The 27073-nt window shown below is 33.5% G+C and overlaps 1 protein-coding gene across 1 annotated transcript in view; it reads right to left on the bottom strand.

Moving 5' to 3' along the window:
• Positions 1-27073, bottom strand: part of LOC140449216 (adenosine receptor A2b-like) — a 304878-nt gene that overhangs the window by 141628 nt on the left and 136177 nt on the right. Inside the window, exon 2 of the mRNA XM_072542397.1 lies at positions 13101-13137. The gene's annotated coding sequence lies outside the window, so the exon portion shown is untranslated. The remainder of the gene's footprint in view (positions 1-13100; positions 13138-27073) is intronic.

Consider the following 27073-nt stretch of genomic DNA (forward strand, 5'->3'; position numbering starts at 1 on the left):
AAAACTAAATTGCTAAGCATATTTTAGTACGTGTGCTTTTCGTACAACGTCAATATTTTAGCTTATTTTACGTTGGGTGTGACTATTTAGATAGAAATTTTTCCATGTCACATGGACTATCGTAAAATTTAAATACCTGCTATTGTTCGAACTGTGTAGGCTACGGTTTTTTCAGCTGGTCATAGACGTACTTTAAGGGTATTACATTATTGGTTTCGGTTTGTTAGATATTTAAACCATTTTCAAAGCATATTATATTTATATAAATCTGTTTATTTTAGTAACGTTATTTATGGTTATTTTTGTCGTTATGATAATGACCCATTAAATAACAAGATATAAAGAAACTCTTAAAATACATAGGTATTTAGTTAATGGTCTTTTGATAGTTTAGATAGAAAAAGTCGATTAGCGAAATATGGTTTCTGATAAATGTGAACGCTATCACGTTTATAAATAGTATAAATTTCGATTTTGTTTCGAAAACCAATGATTAATAAAAAGGTTTTTGGTCTTTAAGTAGCCATTCATAAGTATCAGAAAATTTTTGTTTAGTCAGAAAATTTTAGATTATAAGCGAGTGAAGAGATCTGACACAGTTGTTTTTTGCAAGAGTGAATAGTGAGTTTATAGAATATGGAATTAACGTGTGATTATACACCAGTTAAAAAATTAAAATTGAATCATTTATCACTTAACGAAAAGAGTGTTATTCTTAACGTCTACAATTATTTTAAGCAACACAATCCTTCCAATACTGTTGATACTATAGTTGAAATTTCGTCTAAAGTAGTGGGATATTCAAAATCAACTGTATATAACGTTTTAAAAGAGGAAAAATCAGCTGGGATAACGCCACCCAAACCGAGACCAGGAAAACCAAAATTGTCAAAAATGAATGTGGATGAATTTTTCAAAAATGCAATTCGTAGAATGGTCCACTAATTTTTTTTTTTTAACAAACAAATACCAACTTTAGATAAAGTTTTACAAGCCATTACCGACGATCCCGATTTATCCACAATAAGTAGAGACAAACTTTGGAGAGTTTTGCATGAGTTAAACTTTAAGTATGAAAAAGTGAGCTAAGTATGAAAAAGAATGCTTATCGATTCCGAAGAAATTGTGTGTTGGAGACGAGACTACCTCAGAAAAATAAAAAAAATGAGGACAGAAAATAAGAACATTTATTATTTAGATGAAACGTGGGTTAATGAGGGGCATACTGTAGGGAGAGTTTGGAAAGACTAAACTATAAAAACATGTCGACAAGCATTTCTAGGATATTCACCTGGTTTCAAGGAACCAACAGGTAAAAGTCGACGAATAATAGTTATCCATATAGGTAGTATGAATGGATTTCTTAAGGAGGGTTTACTTTTGTTTGAATCAAAAAGACCTGTGATTATCACCTAAAAATTCAGTTATTGTAATGGACAATGCAAGTCACCACTCTACATTAGTTGAACGTTTACCAACTACTCAATGGAGGAAAGATGAAATTGCAATGTTGTTAACTTCTAAGAATTTAATCTTTGACGATACAATGACAAAAGCAGAATTATTAGAGCTTGCTAGAATTAATAAACAAAATTAGAAAAAATATGTCATTGAGGACATAGCCGAAAAACGAGGAATTGGAATACTTCGCCTACCACCGTATCATTGCGAGCTAAATCCGATTGAATTACTTTGGGCCGAAGTTAAAAGTTATTAACACACCTCCTCATAAATAAAGACGGTAATCTGGCGACGACAGTGAATGAGAAGTTGGTTACCTGGAAAATATATATCGAAGAACTTTTCTGGGACGACCGCGGCAACCTTCCGGAAATAAATTGCATGACAGGGCCGTCAATTCTAGAAAGCGAGGTAAAGGCTGCTTTAAAACAGTCTAAGAATGGTAAGGCTACAGGTCCGGACGAAATACCCGTTGAACTTATTAAGGTGATGAGTGAAGTGAGCACAAAGGAGTTAACTGAACTGTTCAACGCCATATACGATTCAGGTAATATTCCAGATGAATGGCTATTGTCAACATTTGTAACGCTACCAAAAAAACGATCTGCGAAAACGTGCGAAGATTTCCGAACTATCAGTCTTATGAGTCATGCACTTAAAATTTTTCTTAAAATCATACATGCCAGAATTTACAAGAAATGCGAAGAAAATGTCGGTGAAATGCAATTCGGATTCCGCAATTCTATGGGTACACGTGAAGCACTTTTCACCTTACAAGTCCTACTTCAGAGATGCCGCGATGTCAGTTGTGATGTCTAAATTTGTTTTATTGATTACGCCAAGGCATTTGACCGTTGTCAGCACCAGAAGATGGTCACCGCACTACAAAGAGTAGGATTGGATGAGAAGGACATTCGGATCGTCATGAATTTATACTGGAACCAGCGTGCTCAAGTCAAGGTCGAAGACCAACTGACCGACCAAGTGAAGATCATGCGAGGAGTAAGGCAAGGATGTATGCTATCGCCGACTCTTTTCAATATATACTCTGAGGAGATTTTTAATGAAGCCCTCACAAACCTAGACATGGGAATCCGAGTGAACGGTGAATACATCAATAATATCCGCTACGCCGATGACACTGTGTTACTAGCAACCAGCATAAATGATCTGCAGGCCTTACTAGACCGAGTGCGAACTGTGAGCGTATCATACGGACTGAACCTTAATGTTAAGAAAACTAAATTCATGGTTGTCAGCCGTACAAATTTAGATCCTGGGGCACTAATGGCAGGTAGCGAAGAGATCCAGAGAGTCGACAGATTCACTTACCTCGGAACTACCCTCAACGTACAATGGGACTACGCTCAAGAGATTAGATCCAGAATTGAAATGGCACGGTCTACATTTATTAAGTTGAGATCCTTGCTGTGCTGCAGTGATCTCAGTTTGGGAACCAAGATGCGGATAGTGAGGTGCTACGTTCTTCCAGTGTTACTATATGGAGTTGAAGCCTGGACACTGACGCAAGCCACTGAAAAACGAATCGAAGCCTTCGAGATGTGGATATACAGAAGGATACTAAAAATATCTTATGTGGACCATGTCACCAACGTTGAGGTCCTACAGCGCATGACAAAAGAAAAAGAAGTGCTTAATTTATTTAAACAACGTAAGCTTGAGTACCTCGGCCACGTGATGCGGAACGAAAAAAAATATCGAATTCTTCAACTTGTTATGCAGGGTAAAGTATTTGGTAGAAGAGGACCGGGACGCCGTCGTATCTCGTGGTTGAAAAATCTCCGACAATGGTTTGGGATGACCTCAGCGGAGCTGTTTCGCAGAGCAGTCAACAAAACCATGATAGCCTTGATGATCGCCAACATCCGGACCGGATAAGGCACTGAAGAAGAAGAAGAAGTTAAAAGTAACGTTGCTCGAAATATTACAACTTTTAAATTGCCAGATGTTACTATTCTTTTTCATAAATCTATATCCGAAGTAACGACTGAACATTGGCAAAAATGTATTAATCACGTTATGGATATTGAGAAAAATATGTGGGAGCTTGATCATATACATAATAGATAGCAGTATAGAACCTATAATAATTCATCCCGGATCGGATAACACTTCGTCTGAAACAGAATATGAGGAAGCTTAACTTTAAACTGTAGCTCAGAAGTTTATTTTACATTTGAACTAACTGCCGACAACTTCATTGTTTATTTTTTATTTATTTTTTATTGCTAATATAATTTTCATTCTTATTTCCAATATTATTAGTATTAAGAATATTATTATTTATTAATAGGAATATATAAAAACTTACAGTTTTTGTGTATGTATTTTACGTTTCAGTATAATTTATTGTATTTTATTATTTTATATTAACTGTATGTTACACAAATAATAGAATTTTTATTCTTTTTGTGTATATCTTTTTATTTTAAACCAGTATTGGATTTGATTAATTACTTTGTTCTAAATATCCAAATAAATTTAACCCAAATTTTTCTTTTAAGATTACGTTTTAGTTAGAAGATGTGCACGCCTATGTATTTCGAGGTGCGAAGATTAGTATTCTGAGAATTTACTCCAGCTTATTCTTCAAATATACTATACTATTTTCCTTTTTTGCCTAATTTATACATTTTAAAGACAGGTTCGTTATCGACGAATCATAAAAAGCAGTAATTTTAAACGTCCAACCTTCAAAATATTCTTTGAACCAAAAACTTGTAATGAATCACACACTTGGATTTAATTAGTTGACCAAAAAACATATAAAAAGCATTATAGACGATATCAGGAAGTAATTGGTCACGTAAATAACCAATTACCTATTGTACATTGACTCATTTAAATGAAATAGGTGGATCATTTAATGAATCATCATCACTCAAAAGTTTCTACTAAAGGATCACACCCACATGGAGGCGGACACTATTCATACGTTGATAGAACGAAAGAGAAAAAAACTTAACAGCTTTTCTATTTTAACACCCAAAGACTGGCAGTAGTTAGTCAGGCAAAACTCAATGAAATATACCGTACATAATATGGAACTAGAATATTTTAAAAATTTTAGGCCTTTGTATGATATCAAAACATCTCAAAATTCGCCTGTGATTAATAGAAAATGAGACATTAACAAACAACAAAATCTTTTGTCAAACTGTGTTTAGCTGCAAGTAAAACAAAACAGCATGGGAGCTCTCTTATTGAAGAGTAATTTTCATGATGAAAATCAGGAGATTAGCCTTGTTAGGTGTCGAAGGCAACACCTTACATTGCCAAAAGATTTGCAACTGGTATTACATAGTCCAATACCTACATTATTACAACAAAAGTATATTTATTTATTGGCATTACTGCCATCTGTTCTTAAATTTTGCCATGATTTTTATAAAAACTTAAAGCATACTAGTAATACTAATAGTGAATATCCAGAAGGAGACTGACTTGAGGATGACTGAGTCGTTTGTACGTAAAGTAACATTTTGGTTAAATACTAGATGTATTATTTGTATTTGTAAAGGTAAATTGTATGGTTAAATAAATTTTGTAAGTCAAAAAGTATTGTAGTTGTTATTAAATACCCCAAACACAAAGTCTTACACTAGAATACATTTATTAGAGGGATAGAACACCATGGCCATAAAAACGGTTAAAAAACACAGAAAAAATTTGTTTGTTAATTATAACAATTGCATTATGTAGATCACAATAGATAGAATGTTCTGTTAAAATATTGTTTTAATATCTCAATAAATAGCTGCAGCAATAACACTTTTTGGTGAAAAAAAAGTTTAAAACTGCTCTCCTGTAAAGTTATGAAAATCGATATAGTATTGTATATTTTCCGAGGTCCTGTTGAACTTATTTAAATCATCGAAAAAAACGAAACATCTTACCCCTAACACATACTCAGATATGATAGATTTAACTTCATCCCTCCAACGTGCACTGAAAGGGTGACGGCAAATGTGGTGCCTAAAGAATGGACAGAATTATATTTTGAAAAGCTTATATGAACTGCTTAATACAAAGAAGAATTTGCACAGTGATTGTCAACTACTGTTAGTGTTAAAGGTTAGCGATGATTGTTTTAATTAAAGAAGAAATATCCCTGCAAATTTTATGCTTTACCATATTTCTTTATATAAACTCAAAATTAAAGTAAATTCAGTGCAATAAATAACTTAAAAGTTTCAGAAATTGTGTAAAAAAAACTTGAGACTATATTATATAAACCTAGTAATTTGGATTTATGTATATAATTACCCTCCATTTTCTTTATTTATACTCATCTTGGTCGGCCTCTCCAAAAATAAGTTTTGCGTAAAACAATTTTTATTTGTAATTTATGCCTAAAATTTCTTTTGTACCATATATTTTAAAAACAGTATTTAAAATGCGTTTTAAAGAGTATATTTTGAAATACAATTAATTTAAAGGAAAAATTATAATTCTCGTTCTCTTTCTTTCTTTCTTTCTCCCCTTCCTTTTACCCTAACAGGGTGTCGGATATTCTCGTTCTCAGAAAGTTATAAACAAACTAAATATAAAGAAGCTGTAAATTTGACATTTAAATAACGTAAGTTGACAGGTTCGTCATCCATATTAAATAATCACCTAATGTCACAAAGTCTCTGATTATGGTCATTAATGGTATCTGCACAGTGAGTATTGGACTAAATATAAATGCTAGATACCTAGAAGCATAATACTTCTTCTTCCTTCTTTTATGTAGGCTTAAAGCCTGTTTCTTCTTTAATATTAGCCTCCTAAATTGTGTAAATTATCGCACCATATTTTTCTTGGTCTGTCAATACTTCTTCGTCCATTTGGTGAGTTATCTCGTGCTATTCGTACTATCCTATCCTCTGCTGGTCTACTAATGTGTTGGTTCCACTCCTGTTTCCGTTGTGTCACCCATTTATGTTTTCTATATTGCATGATCTTCTTATGTTTTCGCTTCTCTTCCTATCCAACAGACTTTTCTCTCATATTCGTCGAAGTATTTGCATATCTGTTGTTTCTAGTAGTCGTCTCGTTTCAGATGTATCAGGTCTTGTCTCCGCTGTGTATGTTAATATAGGTCTAATTGGTGCTTTATAGATTCTTGTTTTTGTGTCTTGTCTTAGGTGTTTGTTGTTCCAGATTGTGTCATTAAGAGATCCCGCCGCTTAACTAGCTACTAAGCTTTGCTGTCGTACTTCTTCTTCAACATCCCCGTAACTAGTTATATCTATTCCCACCTTGTTTCCTGCTTTATTATTTTCCATCAATATATAGATATTATCATATTGTATTTCTTGGCTATTGTATTGAAGATGTGTGTTAATCTTTTGAGCTCATTTTCTGTGTTGGCGATTAATGCGGTATCGTCTGCATAACATAATATTTGGATTTCTTTGTTTCCCATTCTGTAACCATAACCTTTACTTACTACTTGTATTATGTCGTCCATTATTATATTAAAGAGAAGTGGGCTTAACGAGTCACCCTGTCTGACTCCGCTTTGTACTGATATACATTGTGTTAGCTTTCCATTTATCTTTGCCTGTATTCGATTATGGAAGTAGATGTTTTCGATGGTTTGTATAATATTGATTGGTATATTTCTTTTATACAGTAAATGTAAGACGTCTTCGACTTGGATGCGATCGAAAGCCTTTGTCAGGTCTATAAAACATATATATGCTAGTTTATTGTACTAGATGGCCTTTTCTGTAATTTGTCTTAGTACAAATACGGCGTATACGTGGGATCTTCCGGATTTGAATCCTTGTTGTTTGTATGAATAATTGTATAAGTTGTTAGCTTATTGATTTTGTTGGTTAGGACTTTTGAGGTAAGTCTAAGTGCGGTGTTCAGTAGATTTATACCTCGATAGTTGATGGGGTCTTCTTCATGTCTTTTCTTGAACATTGGTATCATTATGCTGTTTCTTCATGCGTCTGGTATCTTGCAGTGCAATAATAGTTTTGTATAAGTTTTGTCATCGCTAGGGTTATAATTTCTCCTCCGTGTTTTAGAATCTTGTTGTTTATTTCGTCTGGTCCTGGTGACTTTCTATTTTTGAGTAAATTTGTGGCTATCTCTACTTCCTGAAAATTAATTTCTATTTCGTGTCTTAATTCAGGTACTTTATTGTGTTGATTATTATTTTCCTTTCGTTTAAACAGTTTTATCAGGTATCTTTCCCATTCGGTTGCTGGTATGTTACTGTATTCCTTTAATTCTGCCATTTCTTTCCGTTGGTTTCTTATGAATCTACATATTTGTTTTTGTGTTAGCATAATAATAAGCATCATAATTGAAAATTGGAACTGGTAGGTAGGACACCTTCATATACCTAGGTTCGCTGTTAACTAAAAATAACAACATCAGCGAAGATATTAAAACCGAGAATTGTGCTTGTCAGTACGTGTAACTAAGGCTTGCGCAACAGCAAGGTTTTTGGCGCAGGCTTGCAACTTTAAGTTGCATAAAAATTTGAGGAACCTGAGTTGTAAAATTCATTAAGGTTTTTTTTATTTACATACTATCTGATCAACAATTGAATCAATAAGTAAGTTTGTTCTAGCCTAATTCAATTAAAGTTGTTTCTAAATCTATAGTTCAGCTCACTAGTTTCCCGTAATAATACTTTTCCGTCGACCATCCATTTATGATTAATTTTAACACCCTCAAAATCATTGATTAATGACCCCTATTAATGAATGATTTTCTATTAATGAACGATTTTATTATATGCAACACAACATACATTACTTGTATAAATTAATTTAACCACATTTAACGCTCTGTGATTGGCAGTGACCTGTGGTGTAGGCAACCAAACATATAGGTACCTATTTATATTCCCACTAAAAAATTATTTAAAATGACATAGACGCTGTAAGTACTGTCTGTCATTGTATATCATTATTTATCGTTAAGTTTTTTTTTTTTACTAAAGACACAGAAGTGTACTTACATTAAAATCTGGTCAGTAAGACCAATTATCAATTTGTTTCTAACTTAAATTACTAATGAAATCTTAAAATTAGGTGTCTACTCACTAGTATCTTTCCTATTATTTCTAATAACTAGCAATAAATTTAGCATGCATACTCGCACAACACTTTACTCTGCTTTTCACTCACTCATTATACCAGTTCAAAAGGCTTTGTTCTTTTGAGCCTTCTCTCTAGGTTCGTATTGTCGAGGAGCTGGATAGCCTCGACGTTTACATGATGATGGAGTCGTTGTTCATGGCTCCCTGCAAATTTCTTGATTATCTGATTGACGTCTTCCATCTTGAGGTCCCGGTGAAGGTCATTGTTCCTAACGTACCAAGGCGCATCTACGATGTTCCTCAGTACTTTATTCTGGAATATCTGGATTACTTTGATGTTACTAGGCTTGGCACAGCCCCAGAGTTGGCAGCCATAGGTCCATACTGGTCTCAGTATTTGTTTATAGATTAGAAGTTTATTATTTATGGATAGAGAGGAATGTCTTCCCATTAATCAATACATTTTCTTGTAGCGGATGCCTAGTTCTTCTCTTTTCTTCTTCACGTGAGCTTTCCAGCGAAGTTTCGCATCAAGAGTGATCCCCAAACACTTTGCTGATGTTGCAATAGGTACTCGGACATCATTTATTCTAATAGGAATATTATTAATTCTCTTATTGGTAAAATTTATATGGACTGATTTATTCTCATTCAGCTTAATTTTCCATTTTTTGGTCCATTCATGGATTTTATTTATTGAATTTTGTAGTTTTTCTGTAGCTTCTTCGACGGTGTCACTTACCGCTAAGACAGCAGTGTCATCTGCGAAGGTAGCTATGGTGTCGTCTTCTAGTTCAGGTATATCACACGTGTATATTAGATATAGGACTGGACCCAATACACTCCCTTGTGGAACACCTGCTTCAATATTCTTGAGATCAGTGTATGCATCTTCTTGTTTACCTCTAAAATGTCTGTTCGCTAGATATGATTGTTATATATATGAATATTGTTTAGGCATGAATGATTTAAGTTTATGTATCAAACCCTTATGCCAGACTTTATCAAACGCCTGTGCCACATCTAGGAAGGTTGCAAAACAGACTTTTCTTTTCTCTAATGATCTTTCAATTATAGCAGTTATTCTATGCACCTGGTCAATTGTCGAATGCTTATTTCTAAATCCAAATTGATGATCTGGAATTATTTATCGTTAAGTAAATTAGAATAAATTAGAATTTATCGTTAAGTAAATTAAAATTTAAAATAAGATATTTTTATTTCTGAAAAGTTCGGTCGACGGAAAAGTTTTGTAACGAACTCGTGAATTAAAATGGCGATTATCAATTTCGAACATTAACGCGCTCGCTTCGCTCACGCGTTAAAATATCTCAATTGTTAATCGCCCTTATTAATACACTTGTTCGTTAAATAACTATTAATAGATACTAACACTACATAATAATACTTTAACTACACCGAAATTAATATATAATTTGTCGTTTTATTCAGTAATTCAGAAGACTTAGTTCTTTTGAGCCTTCTCACTATATCCATGTTGTCCAAGAGCTGGATGGCTTTGACTTTTACATGTTAAAGGACCTACTGTTTGTGACCAAATGATCAAAAATTGAGCAGTTGATTTAGCATTTAGTCGGTCAGATAGACAAGCAGGCCAGGCGGCCGATTCTCATTCGCTTCACTGTCGAATGGTTCGTTGGATGTGGGGACAAGCCTCGGCTCGGTGTACAGAAAAATAAAAAGGCTAGCGCAGCAGTTTAAAATTCTAACACGAATCTGCGGCTTAGACTTAAATATGCTGGTGTCTGATCGGCCTATGGTGGAGCAGTACGGCAAGAGATAAGTGCTTGCGGCTCGGTGATACTCCTCCATAGATCCCTACGGGAAGGGCGTGGCGCCTAAATACCGGTGTATATATATATTTAGCATTTATATGCCTATAGAAGGCATAGGACTTAATATCTAAAACTAGACTATGGAAAATAGTGAACGATATGAGAGTTGCCAGAATGGTTAAAAGGAAACATTTTGTATAAAAATACGTTTATTAAAACAAATAAAATTATTTCAAATTTGTAACTTTTAATGCTGTACGAAATACAAGTTACTTACTACAGTTGTTTTCGTTACACTAACTGACATAAAAAACTATAAATTTAAGTTAAACACGACAATGCGATGCTATTAAGATATAAGCACTTATTGACCATTCAAGTGTAGAATAATAGAACTTTGCAACCTTGTATTTACCACTGAACGAAGTTTGCACATGTGGCATGTTTGTCGAAAATTGTTTTCTCAGACATGAATTCAGCAGACCTTTTTATATCCCATTACAAAGATTTGTGCAAAGAAGGTCCGGAAGCTGACGTCCATGTAACTTTATTTTATATCTGTTCGTTTATTGTGTACCTTATTGTGTACTAATAGGACACAAATGTCGGAAAAAATAAATGGAAAAAGTGGACAAAAATATTTATATACCTATATAAGAGAAAGGTTTACTTTTAGAGAATGTTTTATTTTGAATTTAGCTAAAGGATATATATTGTTATGATTCATTTTATCAGCTAAAGAAAAACATAAAAATTCATAAATAGACCATTTAAATAATTATTCAAGACGTCGTGGTAAACAAAATTTATGTATTAGATTCAGATAATATTAGATTAACAGAAAGTTTTGCCTATCAACAACTGATTTTTAAATACTCGCAGGTAAAATCTTTTTATATAGAATTAAAAAGCTCATAAGTTTTTATATGACCTAGGATTAAGATATTGTAATTAACCTTTTGTTATAGAAATAAATTATGTATTTGTAACCAAAGGAAAAGCCAGTTTTAAAGAAAAAATTTTAGTTTCTCTGGAAACAGTAATGGGGTTTTTTCTTAATAATTGTATACAAAATAAAGCTTTTTGATTGGACAGTTTTTTTTGAATGGGAGAATTGATAGTCGATGTATGAGGAAAAGTGGCAGTTGTCATTTGATCATCGAAAGAAAAGGTCGCGTCTCGATAGAGGGTGTGTTCGTGAGTTTGGATATCGGCATTGTGAAAGGAAGATAGCAGAATTGTAAAAGGAGATTACGAGTAGATAAAAATATATCCTTGGATCTAAAGTCGGCAGTTTCTGGAATACGTAGGAAATAGTTTGGCGGCACCAAGTTGACAGAAAGAGGTCCTTGTGTCATTGAGAAGTAGCTGAGTGTTTTGGAGAATTAAATTTAAAGTCTAAATTGTTGGAGAATTGAGTCAGGTGTTTCGTACAATCACTGCAGGAGGATTGCAGATACGAAAAGAAGAAAGCCGAGGCGAATAGTGGCAGATCACATTGCTGTGGAGCATAGACGATTTTGGGTAGGGTGCAAGTACAATCTACGAAGGAAATGTCAGTGATTTTCTGTTCAGAATTGAAAATTTTGTAAGTGTGAATGAAGTTTGTTGACATCATTGTCGCTACCATTTTAACTCAAGAGTAGACTTCATGTGTAAAATGTTTTAAAGTTTTGTTTTTGCAATAAAGTAAATATTGAAAAATCAGAAAGATAAAAAGTTTTAAAGATATTCATTGAAATTTGTTTTGTCACTTAAAATATTCTTTTTGTGTAAATTTTATTGTATTCATTTACGCTGATTAGTAAGATAACGGCAAAATTTGATAAATGTTTTATTCTTCTTTAAATAAAATAAAGAATACCAATTTTTTGTAACATACTATTTTTATTATTATCCTTTTTTCTCTATCCCGATAAAGGACAACTCGGAAATCTTTGGACCCACACAACATAGGTTAATATAAAGAGATTTTTCACCCTGAGAACAATTAAGTTATGTTTTTGATTTGCTCAGATAATCAAGAAAAAAAAATAATAACACAATAGTATGTAAAAATTGTCACTATTCCTTTTATTTGTCAAAAACAAAACTATTTTTGTATATTGACTAAATAACCACATTCTAGTATTATATAAACTCATAAATAAGTAAGAAATATTAAGCAACATATTAAACAACAACCTAATTGAAAGCACGACTGGTTTTCCAAAGCATAATAAGAGAAAATTTCTTCTTACGGTAGCACTTGATTAAAACCACAAAACAAAACTGTTTTATTAAGTATCCACTTCAGTTTGAACCTTTGAAAACCTTTACATAAAGACAATGGCATTTCGTATTAAGTAAGTTAAATTATTCAATCCTTTAACATCGAGCAATTCTATTCAGAAAACAATGTGTTTGTTTAAGAGAAACGATGAAACAACCGAAAACTTATTAAATATTATACTTGAATTTTGAAATTTGATATTATGGTATAATAAATCCTTTTTCCCGCACGGGTGGACGTCTGTGTACCTTTATAAAGGGATGTTCATAAAACCTATTTTGGATTCTACGATTTGTTTGGCCTATATATGATCGGGGGCAGTCTGCACAAGCCATTTCATAAACTTCATGTTGTTCATTTCGAATTTTCATTTCTGTTCGCAATCAAGATTCAATTTCCATATAAATATTTCCATATAAACCAAGAATTACCCGAGAAGCCATATAATTTTAATAAAGGCCAAATTGTCTCATTCAATTAAAAAAAAATGATTTTTACTTACTTTTAAATGTTTCGAAAGATTCTTTGAAGCGACCAAGCTGTAACAATAAACTCTGCATTAGAACAAAATTTATTAAAATTCTTCATTGGATAATTCTGACAATTCTTTCTAATTAACATATTGTATGCATTTGAAAAGAATTAAATTCCATTTAATTCTTCCATTGCTTTAAACATTTCTCTTCTATTCACAGAGTCGTAGGCTGCTTTGTATTTTACAAATATGTGATAAGTATCTATGGCATATTCCAGTGTTTTTTTTTTAATTTGTCTCGGGGTTGCAATCGGATGAATTGTCGATTTACCACCTCTGAAATTAGCCTGGTATTTTCCTATATTTTGTCCTATACAGGGTGAGTCATGAGGAACTTTACATACTTCTACCATATGTAGAGTCCCTCAGGGAGCATATCATGTGGCCACTAAAAAATGTCAACTCCTCTTCTTTATTAATTAACAGGGTGATTTGTGTAATTGACCATTTATTTCATTTTACTGTAGTGTTTATACGGCTCATTTGATTTTTTTAATTTTTGCATAATACAGTACACTACTATCAAGCATTCGACTGGTATTAGCTAAACTAAAAAATTCCAGGACTGGCTTTGGAAAAATTAATTTAGGGATTCGTATTAAATATTACACCATGTATAAATTTTTTTTAAAATGCAATAAGTGATTTTCAAACTACATAAATAGCCAATGAAAACGACATATGCGACAATGTTGTCGCACTTTTATTAAATTTTTAGTGAACGATCAAATCTTACCAAAAATAGAACACCCATAATGAAGTATCAAATTATAAGGTATTAATTTAAACAAATGTTATAAATTTCAAACATTTTAATTAAAATGAGTTCCTACAACATAATCTAATACGTAGAAAATTAACATCTTTACTGTCACTTTGTATTATCTCTACGATAGAATCAATTGTTTTTCAATTTTAAATTTTTACTCATAGATCGTATTGGGGCATTATTTTCGATAAATAATAAATTAAATTGATTAAAAAGTCAAACCTCTTGTATGTGTTAGTTTTTGTTGATTGTAAATGATTAAAATTTTATGTCAAATAATAATACATTGCATCAACTGTACTAAATAAAAATAAATCTAAAAAAGTTTAAAATGAAGGTTGGCGTTGACCGTTTGACGTTTCTTGATATTTTATACCCATTGTCATTATTGTCATTATCAATTGTTATTTATGTGTACAAGAATACATATTTCTTCTGTCATATCTACGTTAAGTACATTGTGTTAGTTTTGGTAGAGCTTTTGTTACTTTCGTTCAAAATGCCACATCAGTTTTCAACCACAGAATATGCAGACATAATATTTGTTTATGGATTCTGTAATGGGAATGGTAGGGCTGCTAGTAGAGAATATCGCAGGAGATTTCCTAATCGTCGAACTCCCAGTCATCCAACATTTGGGTCAGTTTTTAATTATTTGCGAGAAAATGGCACTTTTCCTAGTGGAACAACAGAGCAACATGTAGATGAAGCGCAGGAAGACGACATTATGGACGCCGTTACTATGAACCCTACAATAAGCACTAGACAAGTAAGTCGAGAACTCAATGTTACTCAATCAAAAGTAAGTAGAGTCTTACAAAAAAATAATCTATACCCATATCACATTCAAATGGTTCAGCGACTACATGCTGGAGATGAGATCGATAGATTGGAATTTTGTAGATGGATTAACAATAATCGACCAACGCTATACAGGACACTATTTACAGATGAAGCCCAATTTACCAGAGACGGGATAAATAATTCACGAAATTCACATGTGTGGGCAGAAGAAAATCCCCATGCTATTCGAGAACGTCGTTCTCAGTTGAGGTTTTCGGTTAACGTGTGGATTGGTGTCATAAATAACCAATTAGTAGGTCCTCACTTTTTTGATGGTCCTTTAACAGGGCAGGTTTATTTAAACTTTCTACAAAATATTTTGCCGAATTTGCTTGCCAACGCGAACGTTGCTATCCGAGGGATGTATTTTCAGCATGATGGGGCACCCCCACACTTTTTACTGGCAGTGAGACAACATCTCAATAATGTTTATGGCAACAGGTGGATAGGACGTGCAGGTCCTATTTCGTGGCCTTCAAGATCCCCTGATTTCAATCCCGTTGATTACCATATTTGGGGACGATTGAAGCAACTAGTTGACGCAGTGAATATTAATAACCGACAACAATTAATTGATAGAATTATACATTGTTGTAATACTATTAAAAACGATCCCCAGAGTATCCGTAATTCAATACGTCAATTAACAATTCGGCAACAAAAATGTGTACAGGCTGCAGGGTTCCATTTCGAAAATCTATTTTGAATTATTTTTATTTTGTTACCATTATTGTATCGTTTCCAGTTCTAATTTATGGGTTTATCATAACTATGTACATATTTTTAGTTTTTTTTTTAAATTGTTCTTCGTTATTGTTAGTAGTTACTGTTTTTTGTTGTGCAGTGACTCAGTTTATCATTTTAATTAAAATGTTTGAAATTTATAACATTTGTTTAAATTAATTACCTTATAATTTGATACTTCATTGTGGTTGTTCTATTTTTGGTAAGATTTGATCGTTCACTAAAAATTTAATAAAAGTGCGACAACATTGTCGCATATGTCGTTTTCATTGGCTATTTATGTAGTTTGAAAATCACTTATTGCATTTAAAAAAAAAATATATACAGGGTGTAATATTTAATACGAATCCCTAAATTAATTTTTCCAAAGCCAGTCCTGGAATTTTTTAGTTTAGCTAATACCAGTCGAATGCTTGATAGTAGTGTACTGTATCATGCAAAAATTAAAAAAATCAAATGAGCCGTATAAACACTACAGTAAAATGAAATAAATGGTCAATTACACAAATCACCCTGTTAATTAATAAAGAAGAGGAGTTGACATTTTTTAGTGGCCACATGATATGCTCCCTGAGGGACTCTACATATGGTAGAAGTATGTAAAGTTCCTCATGACTCACCCTGTATATAAAAATATATCAGTACATTTAATAACACATTGGTAATAAATTATGTGTTTAATACAATTGAATATAACTATAGATCCTTAACAATGGTATGTGTAGTTTTTGTACAAAAAGCAACCGAAATCGTTTTAATATATCCGGGAGCCTTAAGCTAATAATTAAATTTCCATCATGCGTATTTGGTTGTCCCATCGAGCTGTTGATATTTCATTATTTTCCGCATTCATCCGTTACGGAACATCGTTCATCGTTTTTCTTACATGTTTGTACAGTATTACTGGAAATTTCTTGCTTTTCATTTGAAAATTGAATATTTGAGGAACGAATGAATAAAGTTTTATGTAAACAGTTTTATCCAACTTAAATGTATATTATCAGCGGTTAGAAAGTGGATAATAAGGAAGTGGTAAAGACAATTCACAATGTCTGCTTAACAAACCTTAAAATTGCTATTAAAATAAACCAATTATGGTACTTCAAGATGTTTGGTGAATATTTTCGTTGGAATAATGCGAAACGACAGTTCTCACTGTTTGACTTGCTGATCTGATTAAGATAATTCTTAAAAGGTATTTTCAAATGTAAAATGCTGCTTTAACGTTTTATGCAATGAATTCTCCTTCTATATTTTTTCCATTAAGCCACAAAAGAGTCTCGGATCTAGCAGAAGTAAGTTTCTTCTGTGTTTTATTAACATTTTATCAAATAAAACCCAAATATGGAATATTAAGCAAAAACGGTATTACAATATTTAAAACCTATAATCCTACACAGTGTGTAATCCCGGGTAGCCTAATATAGCTTCTCCTATTCAAATGTCAAGCTCACCTGCTCGTATGATGATCTAGATCATGGGCATCTGGTGCATCCTGCTAGATAACCAACGAGGCCCTGACGTCCGAGTGTTTTCCAGGATAAGCAATTCACTATTTACTGGTCAACGGCTTCGGCGGATGAGCTGGTAAGTGGAAGGGCACTCTGTTGTTCTGAGATTAAGAAATTGGTCTCTAAGGCGGAAGAAAGAAAGTGGTCATCAGAATACAGAAGGCAACAAGAAACCACTGCATTAAAGGTCCTTGATGACATCTTTAGTACTGCTATCATGGCAAACACAATTAAAGTAAAAACAGCTACTAATCATGGAATACGGAAGCCAAGATTCGGCAGGAGAGGTGACCCATCTCTAGATCATAGGGCCGCCCAAGTCGTAACCCAGAGAAACCCATGTCACAGAACTGGAAAAGTGTCTCTAAAAACTATTCTTCGTTCACAAATTGTTGAGAGCACGAAATATGCCTCAAACTCATAAAACCGTCGTAAATCATAAGCGTTCCTAAGGTGTTTATTCATTAAATAATTAAATAATGTTTTAATACTCTTATATATAATATTGATAATATTTTAATACTAATATATTTAGCAAAAAAACAATTAAAACTTTCACGACTAATGTTGGTTATTATATTATATTAATAAAAATAAGAATTTAACCATTAACAATTTTGTAAATAAGAATACCTTATCTCTTTAGATATTTCAACACTAATCTTCGCGTTTAATCACTTTACTAGAAATCCTGGAATTCATATCCGAAGGTACCATTCGTTGCAAGATAATTAAGATGGAATTCTCCAGATTTTTAATAATATAATTATATTCGAAACTTAACTTGAAAGGGTGAAGTTATTACGAACGAAAACAATTTTTTTGTTTAGTACGTTTTTGATCGCATGTAATTTACGGCTCGTCGGTGTTTCCGCGTCTACGGCAGTAATTAGCGTCTCGAATATTTCTTTTGCGAATTATATGCAGTGCGTGAGTGATTTTTTATTCCATATACCTACGAACATATACGTACCTTTCGCTCGTGCTCGTTTTGTTGGATTGTTTGTGATGGCTTCATCATCAAATTTTACACCGGTACTGTGGCGTACAGTCAGTAAGTCTGTCTATTCACCAAGAGAGAAGACTATTGTCCTGAATGTTCACGATGCTCTGGTTTCTCAGAATCCCACAAACACTGTTCGCAACATAGTCGAAAGTTGTGCCAACATGACTGGCGTAGGAGAGTCAACTTTATATAGACAGACATAGGTTCCTATCAGAAAGAAAAAAACACGGTATAGCTAACCCAAACACAAACGAAAACTTAAAGAGAGGGAAAAAGCCTATTGAAATTGATGAATTTACCAAAAATGGTATTCGAAGGAAAATTCATGGATTTTTTTTTTTCAAAAAAGAAATACCAAACCTAAACAAAATTTTACAAGAAGTTAGAAACGACCCGGATTTGCCTCATATCGGACGAACTAAATTGTGGCAAGTTTTAAAAGAATTAAATTTCCGGTGGGAGAAATCAGACCGAAAATCACTTTTGATTGACCGGGAGGAGAAGATGATGTTGGAGAAGAAATTATCTAAGATTTATACACAAATTCCGGGCTGAAGAAAGGCCCATCTTCTACCAGGATGAAACGTGGGTAAACTCAGGTCAGACTCTAAAAAAAATTTGGTCAGATGAAAATATATTAAGCTCCAGGCAAGCCTTTATGGAAGGTTGGTCTACTGGTATCTCCCCACCTTCTGGTAAAGGCAGTAGATTAATAATTTCTCACATTGGCAGTGAAAAAGGATTTGTTAAGCATGGTTTGTTGGAATTTCATTCCAAAAGCACAAAACACTATCACGAGAAGATGACAGCTAATGTTTTCGAAGAGTATTTTGAGCAAATGATTGAACACATACCACCAAATTCAATTATAGTATTAGATAATGCACCTTATCATTCACGACTAGTAGAAAGACTTCTAACGAATGCGTGGAAGAAACAGGATATTCTTGACTGGCTGCGGAATAAGTATCTGCCTTACGAAGATGGAATGGTAAAAGCAGAACTTTTAAAAATTACCCGGCAACACAAATCTAAGTTCAAGAAATACGTAGTTGACAAAATGGCGGAAAGGCGAAACATCACAGTCTTTAGACTTCCACCCTACCACTGCGAAATAAATCCAATTGAACTCATTTGGGCACAAATGAAAAGTTATGTGGCTAGAAAAAATACGTCATATAAAATACAAGCTGTACGTGAATTGTTATACGAGTCTTTATAACATATTACAAAACAAAACTGGAAAAATGCAGTAAGACATGTAATAGAAGAAGAACAAAAAATGTGGGATCTTGATAACATAATTAATGCGACCGTAGAGATTATTAACCTAATTATTAACAATCAAGACGACTCGGATTCCGAAGTTGATACTATTTATTTTGAATTTGAATAGTTTTTTAATCGTAATTATATAAGGTAAGTAATAGTAGTTGTAATCGTAAGGTATTAAAGGATAAAGGCGTAAAATGTCGCTTGTCAAAATGTTCAATGTGGTTTAAATGTATCCATTTTTTTTTTTCAAATCCTGAGAAAACTAAAAAGCATTTTTGAAAAATTTAAAGCAGAATGAAATATTTTTTAGAATAAATAAAAAGTTTCTTTTGCATGCAATATTTTCAATTAAAAATTATACTATATTTTCTCTTTTATTTTCACCCCTGTTACATAACATTAAAATAAACATTGTAGAAGTTTTCAGGGACTTTCTGCCCTGAGTAATAATGTAATCTTTCATTCTGCGTTTAAATTTTTCAAAAATATTTATTAGTTTTCTCCGGATTCGAAAATAATGGATACATTTAAAACACATTGGAAATTTTGCCAGGCGACATTTGGCGCCTTTTTCCTTAATTAAATAAATGTATCTTTTACAAATGGCAAGAAACTTTTTATTGTTGAATAAAATAAATAAGTTTTATTAAAAAATACAATTTAAAAAATATATTTATTTAGTTCAAATAAATGTTTCAATCATATACTCTACGACACTGGTCGTTCATCTCTAACCATTCAAAATACCCCCGTAATAGGATTATAAGGTATTGTATTCCTTCAGATATAAGGTGGGTTAGTCGAAAACGTCTTAAACCGTCAGTTTTATGTTGGTTTTTACTATTATATCGTATTACCTTTCTCTCTGTATTTCAGTTTTCTAATTAGGGTTAAACTTGTAGTGAGCTATCAAGAAATTGTGAACCGACTGTATCAAAATATGTACCTGGAATGTCAAGACAATGTATCAGGCTGAAAAAACTTCATAATTCCATTCAAGAAATGACCAGACTTGAAGTAGGTATAATGGGCAGAAGCGAAATGAGGTAGCCAAATAGTGGTGCTTGTATTGTTGACAACCATATGGTATACCACTCGGGAAATTATGACCGTCAACATATGTACGGGGTTGGAGTAATCGTATCTCCTCAATTACGTCAATATGTTACAAATGTTATAGGTAATATATGCATTTCAAAAAATGGCTAAGCTATTCAAATGCCACGATTTATCAGTAACCTAAAAAATCAGGTTACTACGATTTTATATATTTCCTATACTATTGTACGGAGTTGTAATTGTAAACAGTTATTGGAGTAATAACTGCCACGACAAATATTTTTATTGAAAAGATACGGAGCAATTACCAAAGAAATCAAGATTGTAGACAAATTAATGAAACTGAAATTCGAAATTTCGAAATGAAAAATCCATGTATTGGGATATTGTTCTTGATTGGTATTCTCAGATACTCCAGAAAAAATTTACATAAAATATGGGATAATTCTCAAGGATCCGGAGTTGAGTCATGCTACCTGGCAATGAACGAGAAAAGGTTTCGATTTTTCATAAGATGTCTACGATTTGATGATGTGGAGACAAGAACATAGCGAAGAGAAATTGATAAACTTGTACCCATTAGAGAACTTCTGGAAATATTATTGGTGAATTTTCAAAATAACTTCATTCCTAGTGAGTATCTAATAGTAGATGAACAACTATTAGCATTTGGGGCACGTTGTGCGTGCCCTAAATGCTAATTACTTAATAGAAACTTACGTGAGAACTCAGCCAGAAGGTCCATACAAATTTGTTAATACCAGTAAATAAATACCTCTTCGGTTGGTAGAGTTCATCACAGGTACCAGTTGTAATATTACGGCAGACATTTGGTTTAGCAGTTTATCATTAATCAATAGTTTACTGAAGAAAAAACTTACATATTAGGGTACTGTAAGAAAAAACAGACTGGAGGTTGGTCAAGAGTTTCTGCCCCAGAAAAATCAAGAAGTTAAGTAGTCTCTATTTGGTTTCCAAGCTGATTGTACTATGGTGTCATATGTCCCAAAGAAAAGTAAGTAGGTGGTATTGATATCCTTCATGCACAATAATGATGCTATAGATGAAGATACTGGAGATGATAGAAAGCTAGTAATGATCACTGATTATAACAACACCAAAATCAGCGTGGATATGGTAGATCAATTGTGTCAGAATTATAACGTCACAAGAAATACACGCCGTTGGCCAATGGTTGTGTTTTACAATTGATTGAATATTTCTGGCATAAACGCCCTCTGCGTGTATAAGGCTAATCATCCCAAACAGAAAATAAAACGCAGTGACTTTCTTGAAAAGTGTCTTGGGAATTAATCCGACCACAAATTGAAGTTAGATCAACAATTCCTCGGTTGCCAAGAGAAATGAGAAAGCAACCTCAATCTCTGCTGGGCATAGAAAATAATCCCCCTCAACCCCCTGTGCGACCACAGAATTATGTCGGGCATTGCCATGTTTTCCTCAAAATTTAAACAAATCTTCTAGAAAGTCTTGTGTGAAGAGCGAAGAACGTTTGCATGCAAAAACCACATGAAAGAAATCTGCAATGATTGTTTTACTGACTAAAAATGTGATATTTTCTGTAGTCTCTAAGTCATACAATTTTTTAACAGTACTTTTATTTAAGTGATTTTGGGTGATTTTGTTTTAAGTATTGTTAGGTACAACAATTCTTCTTTTGTCAAATTAACATTAAAGCTCTTATTAAAGCAAAACAATTTTAATGGTTAATAAAAATTTTAAAATGTATGGAGTAGTCTTCTTATTGTCTAGTAAAGAAATAAGTAAACCTTTTGTTATAAAAACTGGTCAGTCTCATTAAAAATAATTCAACAAATATATCTAATGCAGTATTATTATTGAAACTGTGAAACTTTTATATTTAATAATATAAATAAAATGGTCTACGATCGTAGACCACGTGACCAACCGTGTCTCAGTTTACCACGTGCCTAACGGAGGGTTAAATTTAATTTATATTTCTAAATCAAAATTAACGTATAACCAGTGGCTCTCAATGAGCATTTTCAGCTGCACATAGACACATCTTGTATAATAATAATTATAATATACAATAACACTCTATAACAAAAATTGAAAACCATATAGTCCTTATGAAAGTTTTGATAGATTTTTATTTAAATTTATCATATTTCAGCTATATTGCTATAATGTTAAATCACCTAACGAACTAAATTCAGAGCAAAGTAACAAAAAAAATTAATTATATAAATTCATCGTTCTGGATTAACGTATTATTCCCGTAAGCTTGTAATGCTACACGTTTCAAATGATTATCCATTCAAACATTGATACTGCTACACGAGGCTTAATTTGGCGTAAACTGACAATCAATAAAGAAGTATAAAACCATACAAAAAAATTAGTCGCGTGTATTTTGGTGAGTGTTATAAATACTCTATTCAGATAATATGTCCTACGATTTTTATATTTTAAAATATATTTAGATATATTAAATTTTTATTTTATTCCAAAAGTTTTATACGTTTTACAATATTGACAAGTAAGTTTTTATGTTTGTATGTATGTGTGCATTGTTTTCTGTCTATCCATTCGGCTTCTTTGATGGCTCTATCTCTCATTATGTGCCGTACATTTTCTTCCCATGCAACTGAAGGCCTTCCCCTTCTTCTTCGTTGTTGTAGTATGTAATTTAAAGCTTTCTTTGACCATCTATCTTCATTCATTTGCTTCACGTGACTATACCACACTAGTTGTCTCGTTTCAATTGTCTATACTGGAATATACAGTATTTGTCCTCCTTCTAATATCTTCATTCCTGATATGATCTTTTTTGGATACACTACACGCTCTACTTAGAAAATCCATTACTACTTCTATTCTTTTTCTATCTTTTTTCTAACTTCTGCCCCATGAGTCATAATAGGCTGTACCAAGGTTCGATAGATTGTCATTTTCGTTTCTTGTCTAATATCTTTAGACCGTAGTACTTAGAGAATTTAGAATATTTACCGCTTTTTTTCCCTGCTGCGTTCTGTTTTCGATGTCTCTTTTGGTAGTACCTGCTTTAGATATTATAGATCTGAGATATTTATATTCATTTATATTTACAGTCCCCTCTCTCTTTATAACGATATGCAAGGGACCGGGAATTTTCATCGTTATAAGGAGAGATCGTTATACAGAGAGAGACAAAAATTCGGTACTGCAATATTAATAATACTATACTAAATAACATATTTTAATTTAAAAAATTTATCAAAACGAATATTAATGAATTAACACTGTATTGTACACCAAGTCTGTCACCTTGGTCTGTTTCCTTTTTCCTTTCCACGTACCTGACCTGACCTTGTCCTGAAGACGCATAGAATCTTCCACAGCACTCATATCGTCCTGGTGGATGAAGAATCGATGCAGTACTTTTGCCGCATCCAATGCCTGCTGAGGGGACAGAACTGGTTCTGGCTCTGCTTTCACTTTCGAGTCACTGTTTTTTTCTTTTTCTACACAAATTGCTTGTAGGATGTCCTCGTCAGAAAGTCCAGATGTTGTAGCTACATTTTCACTAACTTCTTCAAAATCTGTTAGCTGTTCCGATCCGTAGGTGATAGTAAGTTCAAACTGTCTGGCCCAAACATTTAATGGCAGGTCATCTTCATCATCAGTCAATCCTTGATCTTCCAGCCATCCTGCGTGTTTAAAGGAATGTTTTATTGTATTGCTAGTCAACTCGTTCCAGAAATTACTAATCATTAGGATGGCGTCAAGAATGTTTAGTTTAAGATCGCCATTGTTCTCAACCAGTTCACCGAACCTGTCATGTTAGCGGCCATTAAAACTGTAATGCGTTCCTTAGAGAGCTTTCCACCAACGCACTTTTCCAATTTAAATTTTAAAGTTCTGTTTGGTGTCATTTTAAAAAACAATCCTGCCTCATCGGCATTGAAAATATCGTCTGTCGCAATTCGTGAGTTCAGTCCAGGCCACACGTTTTCTAGCCAATCATCCGTTACGTTTTTGTTAACATCGCGATCCTCTCCGCTGATTTGCCCTTAGTTAATCCTGTGCCACAGCTTCCACTTGCTCAGCCAACCCTCAGATGCCTTGAAATTCTCAATTCCAAGGTCAGTTGCAAAAAACTCAGCTTTTGTCCCGACCACAGGCCCAGGAAATGGAAGGTTCATACGCTGCTGTTGGAACTCAAAAACCAAGAGTTTCTTCAAAACTTGTCAAAAAAAATACATCAATTTGTATTGTGAGGGAGACGAATTTTTATGCAAAATTTATGCCCTCAAATGTAACCCCCTACTGTCTTGTTTTAAACCACAGTTTTTTTTAATAGCAAGTGTGTTCAAGTGTTACATCTTTTAAAATGTAAATTTATTCCCTACACAACACTCTTTTTTTTTAATAAAGTCTTTCACTGGTCATTTGGATTTTGCCTGGGTTTGCGAAACTGGAATATTGTTGGGATATTGGGGATGTTGTATTAGCTGGTGATAATGGGAAAGTTGAGGTTGGGACATTTCTATTAGAGGTTGTTATGAAAGTTTGTTGACCATCTGGTATTGAATAGCGTAGGCCACTGGTGGCAACAATTACAACATTTAACAACAGCATATTTAAAAATTTTAAAATCATTTGTAAAATTTGATCTGCTTAAGTCCGACTCTGTAGGCTTGTCGATAAATTTAATAAAAAAATTTGCAGGTTCATTTTAATTTCTTGTATTATTTACAAATACCAAACACTTTCACTTCATGTACAAATGTTCTTCAAATATTTAATGTTTTACATCGTTAATCTCCAGAGATTGTTTTTCCATTACGTTTAAAAACTCAGGATTCAAATATTAATTTGACAGGAAACAAAAGCTTACAGTTGAGAACACACAATAAGTACGATATAGATTACTGAAACAAATCGAAAAATTGAAAATATACTAAATAAAGCCTTATGTTGAATTTCCATCAGACTGTATTTTTATTATAAGGTTGTATTGCGAATTAGTCCAGTATAGCTCGGTAAAAATATGGTAAAACCTCTGATCTTCATTAATACGCATCGATTTTGATGATATTTTGGAAATAACCTCTATTTATGCTTAACTTCAAAATCTTATCTTGACAGCATTTCAGAGTGACAAAGACTATTGCCAAATTTATTATGTAAGTGGCTATTTACCCGAAGATATTTATAACGCTGACGAGACTGGTCTGTATTATCAAGCCTTACCAAGTAAAACCTTGACATTTACACCATATATACGGCATACAGAACCCAGTTCGATGCTAAGTCTGTACGCAGACGATACAGTGATAGCTGCTAGCAGTATTAACCCAGATCTAGCTACGAAACACCTACAAAGAACACTCAATGAACTTACAGCATGGTGCGAGTCAACACTGACAAAACACAGGCCGTCATGTACCAAAAAAGAAAAGCAGACCAAATGAAGTACGATTCCTATTCGATATTCCATTCAAATGGTCAAACCAAGCAAACTATCTAAGTATAACGTTAGATAAAAGCTGATCAGAGAGGCTCTAAATATTCCTAGGTAGGTCCCATTGTGGTACGTATTAAGGAAATCACAACAAAAGCGAAGCCTGGGAACAATGGACGAAAGAGCATACGAGATATTTAACAACCTCAGGAACCACCCAAGCAGATTATTAAGTGAGTTGACAGACTACGACGAAAACGTAAGAACGATACATAGAGGGACCAGGCAGCAGCTAGGAAAGAGTCAAATAGCCATGTGATAGTCTAACGTACGCAGTAACAAAAAAAATCCCCATATTATCTTATTTCTTTTATTTATTTATGTTTTATTTCACTAACCAGTTATACTGTAAAAGATAAAAACCAAAAATTTATACACAGGGTGTGTGATGACCGTATACTCCTGGAAATGCACACCCAACCAGTGTTACTTTCTTTCTATTATTAATTCATCTTAATCTTTACTAACAACCCTCTGTTACAGCAGTTATGCCAACGATGCAACCATATCAAGTGAATTCTCAGGCACAAACATAAAGACGCCCCTCAGGCTATCGCTTCTCAGGTAAAACGGCCCCTCAGGCAGGTCAAAGGACCTACAGTCGCGAAACCTGGGCATGGAGGTCACGTGCGACAAGCGTGAGCTCGGTCGCCAGACCTTTCGGGCACTCAGCAGGCAAGGAGATCAAAATTTATTTGCCGATTCAGCGGCTGAGTGACCAAGTACACAAAAATCCGGACATCTGACCGGAACACACTTTTGGAACACAACTTTAAAGTCAAAATCAAATAATAAATTCAATCAGTCATTGGGAGAACACCTCGTCTAGCTATATCCAAAATTAGGTGGCCTAATCACACCAAGTAAAACCGAGTATGTCGCATTACCCAGGGCATCCAAATTAACGCGCGGTGCAAAAGCCTCCTCATTCGTTATATCCTACGATAGGTAGGGGTGGTTGGTTATAGCTTGGGGGCCAGATAGGTACCGCTACATTAAGGAGTGCGACCGGTTTGATCTTCGGACATGTGGGTCCCACTGATCCATTAGAATACACGTGTCACTCGGAGCTGGTGTTTGTACAAATTGTGTATGTGTGTGTGAGTGTGACTTTTACATTTCGTAATGAAAAGTGTACTGGGGGTAAATCTGCTAAGGAAAGACTGACCGTATTATTGTATGTAAATTCAAATGGAGAAAAAGATAACCCTTTTGTGATTGGTAAACTCCAAGTCGACTGGT

Source organism: Diabrotica undecimpunctata, chromosome 8 (genome assembly GCF_040954645.1).
Source record: "Diabrotica undecimpunctata isolate CICGRU chromosome 8, icDiaUnde3, whole genome shotgun sequence".
NCBI lineage: Eukaryota > Metazoa > Arthropoda > Insecta > Coleoptera > Chrysomelidae > Diabrotica > Diabrotica undecimpunctata.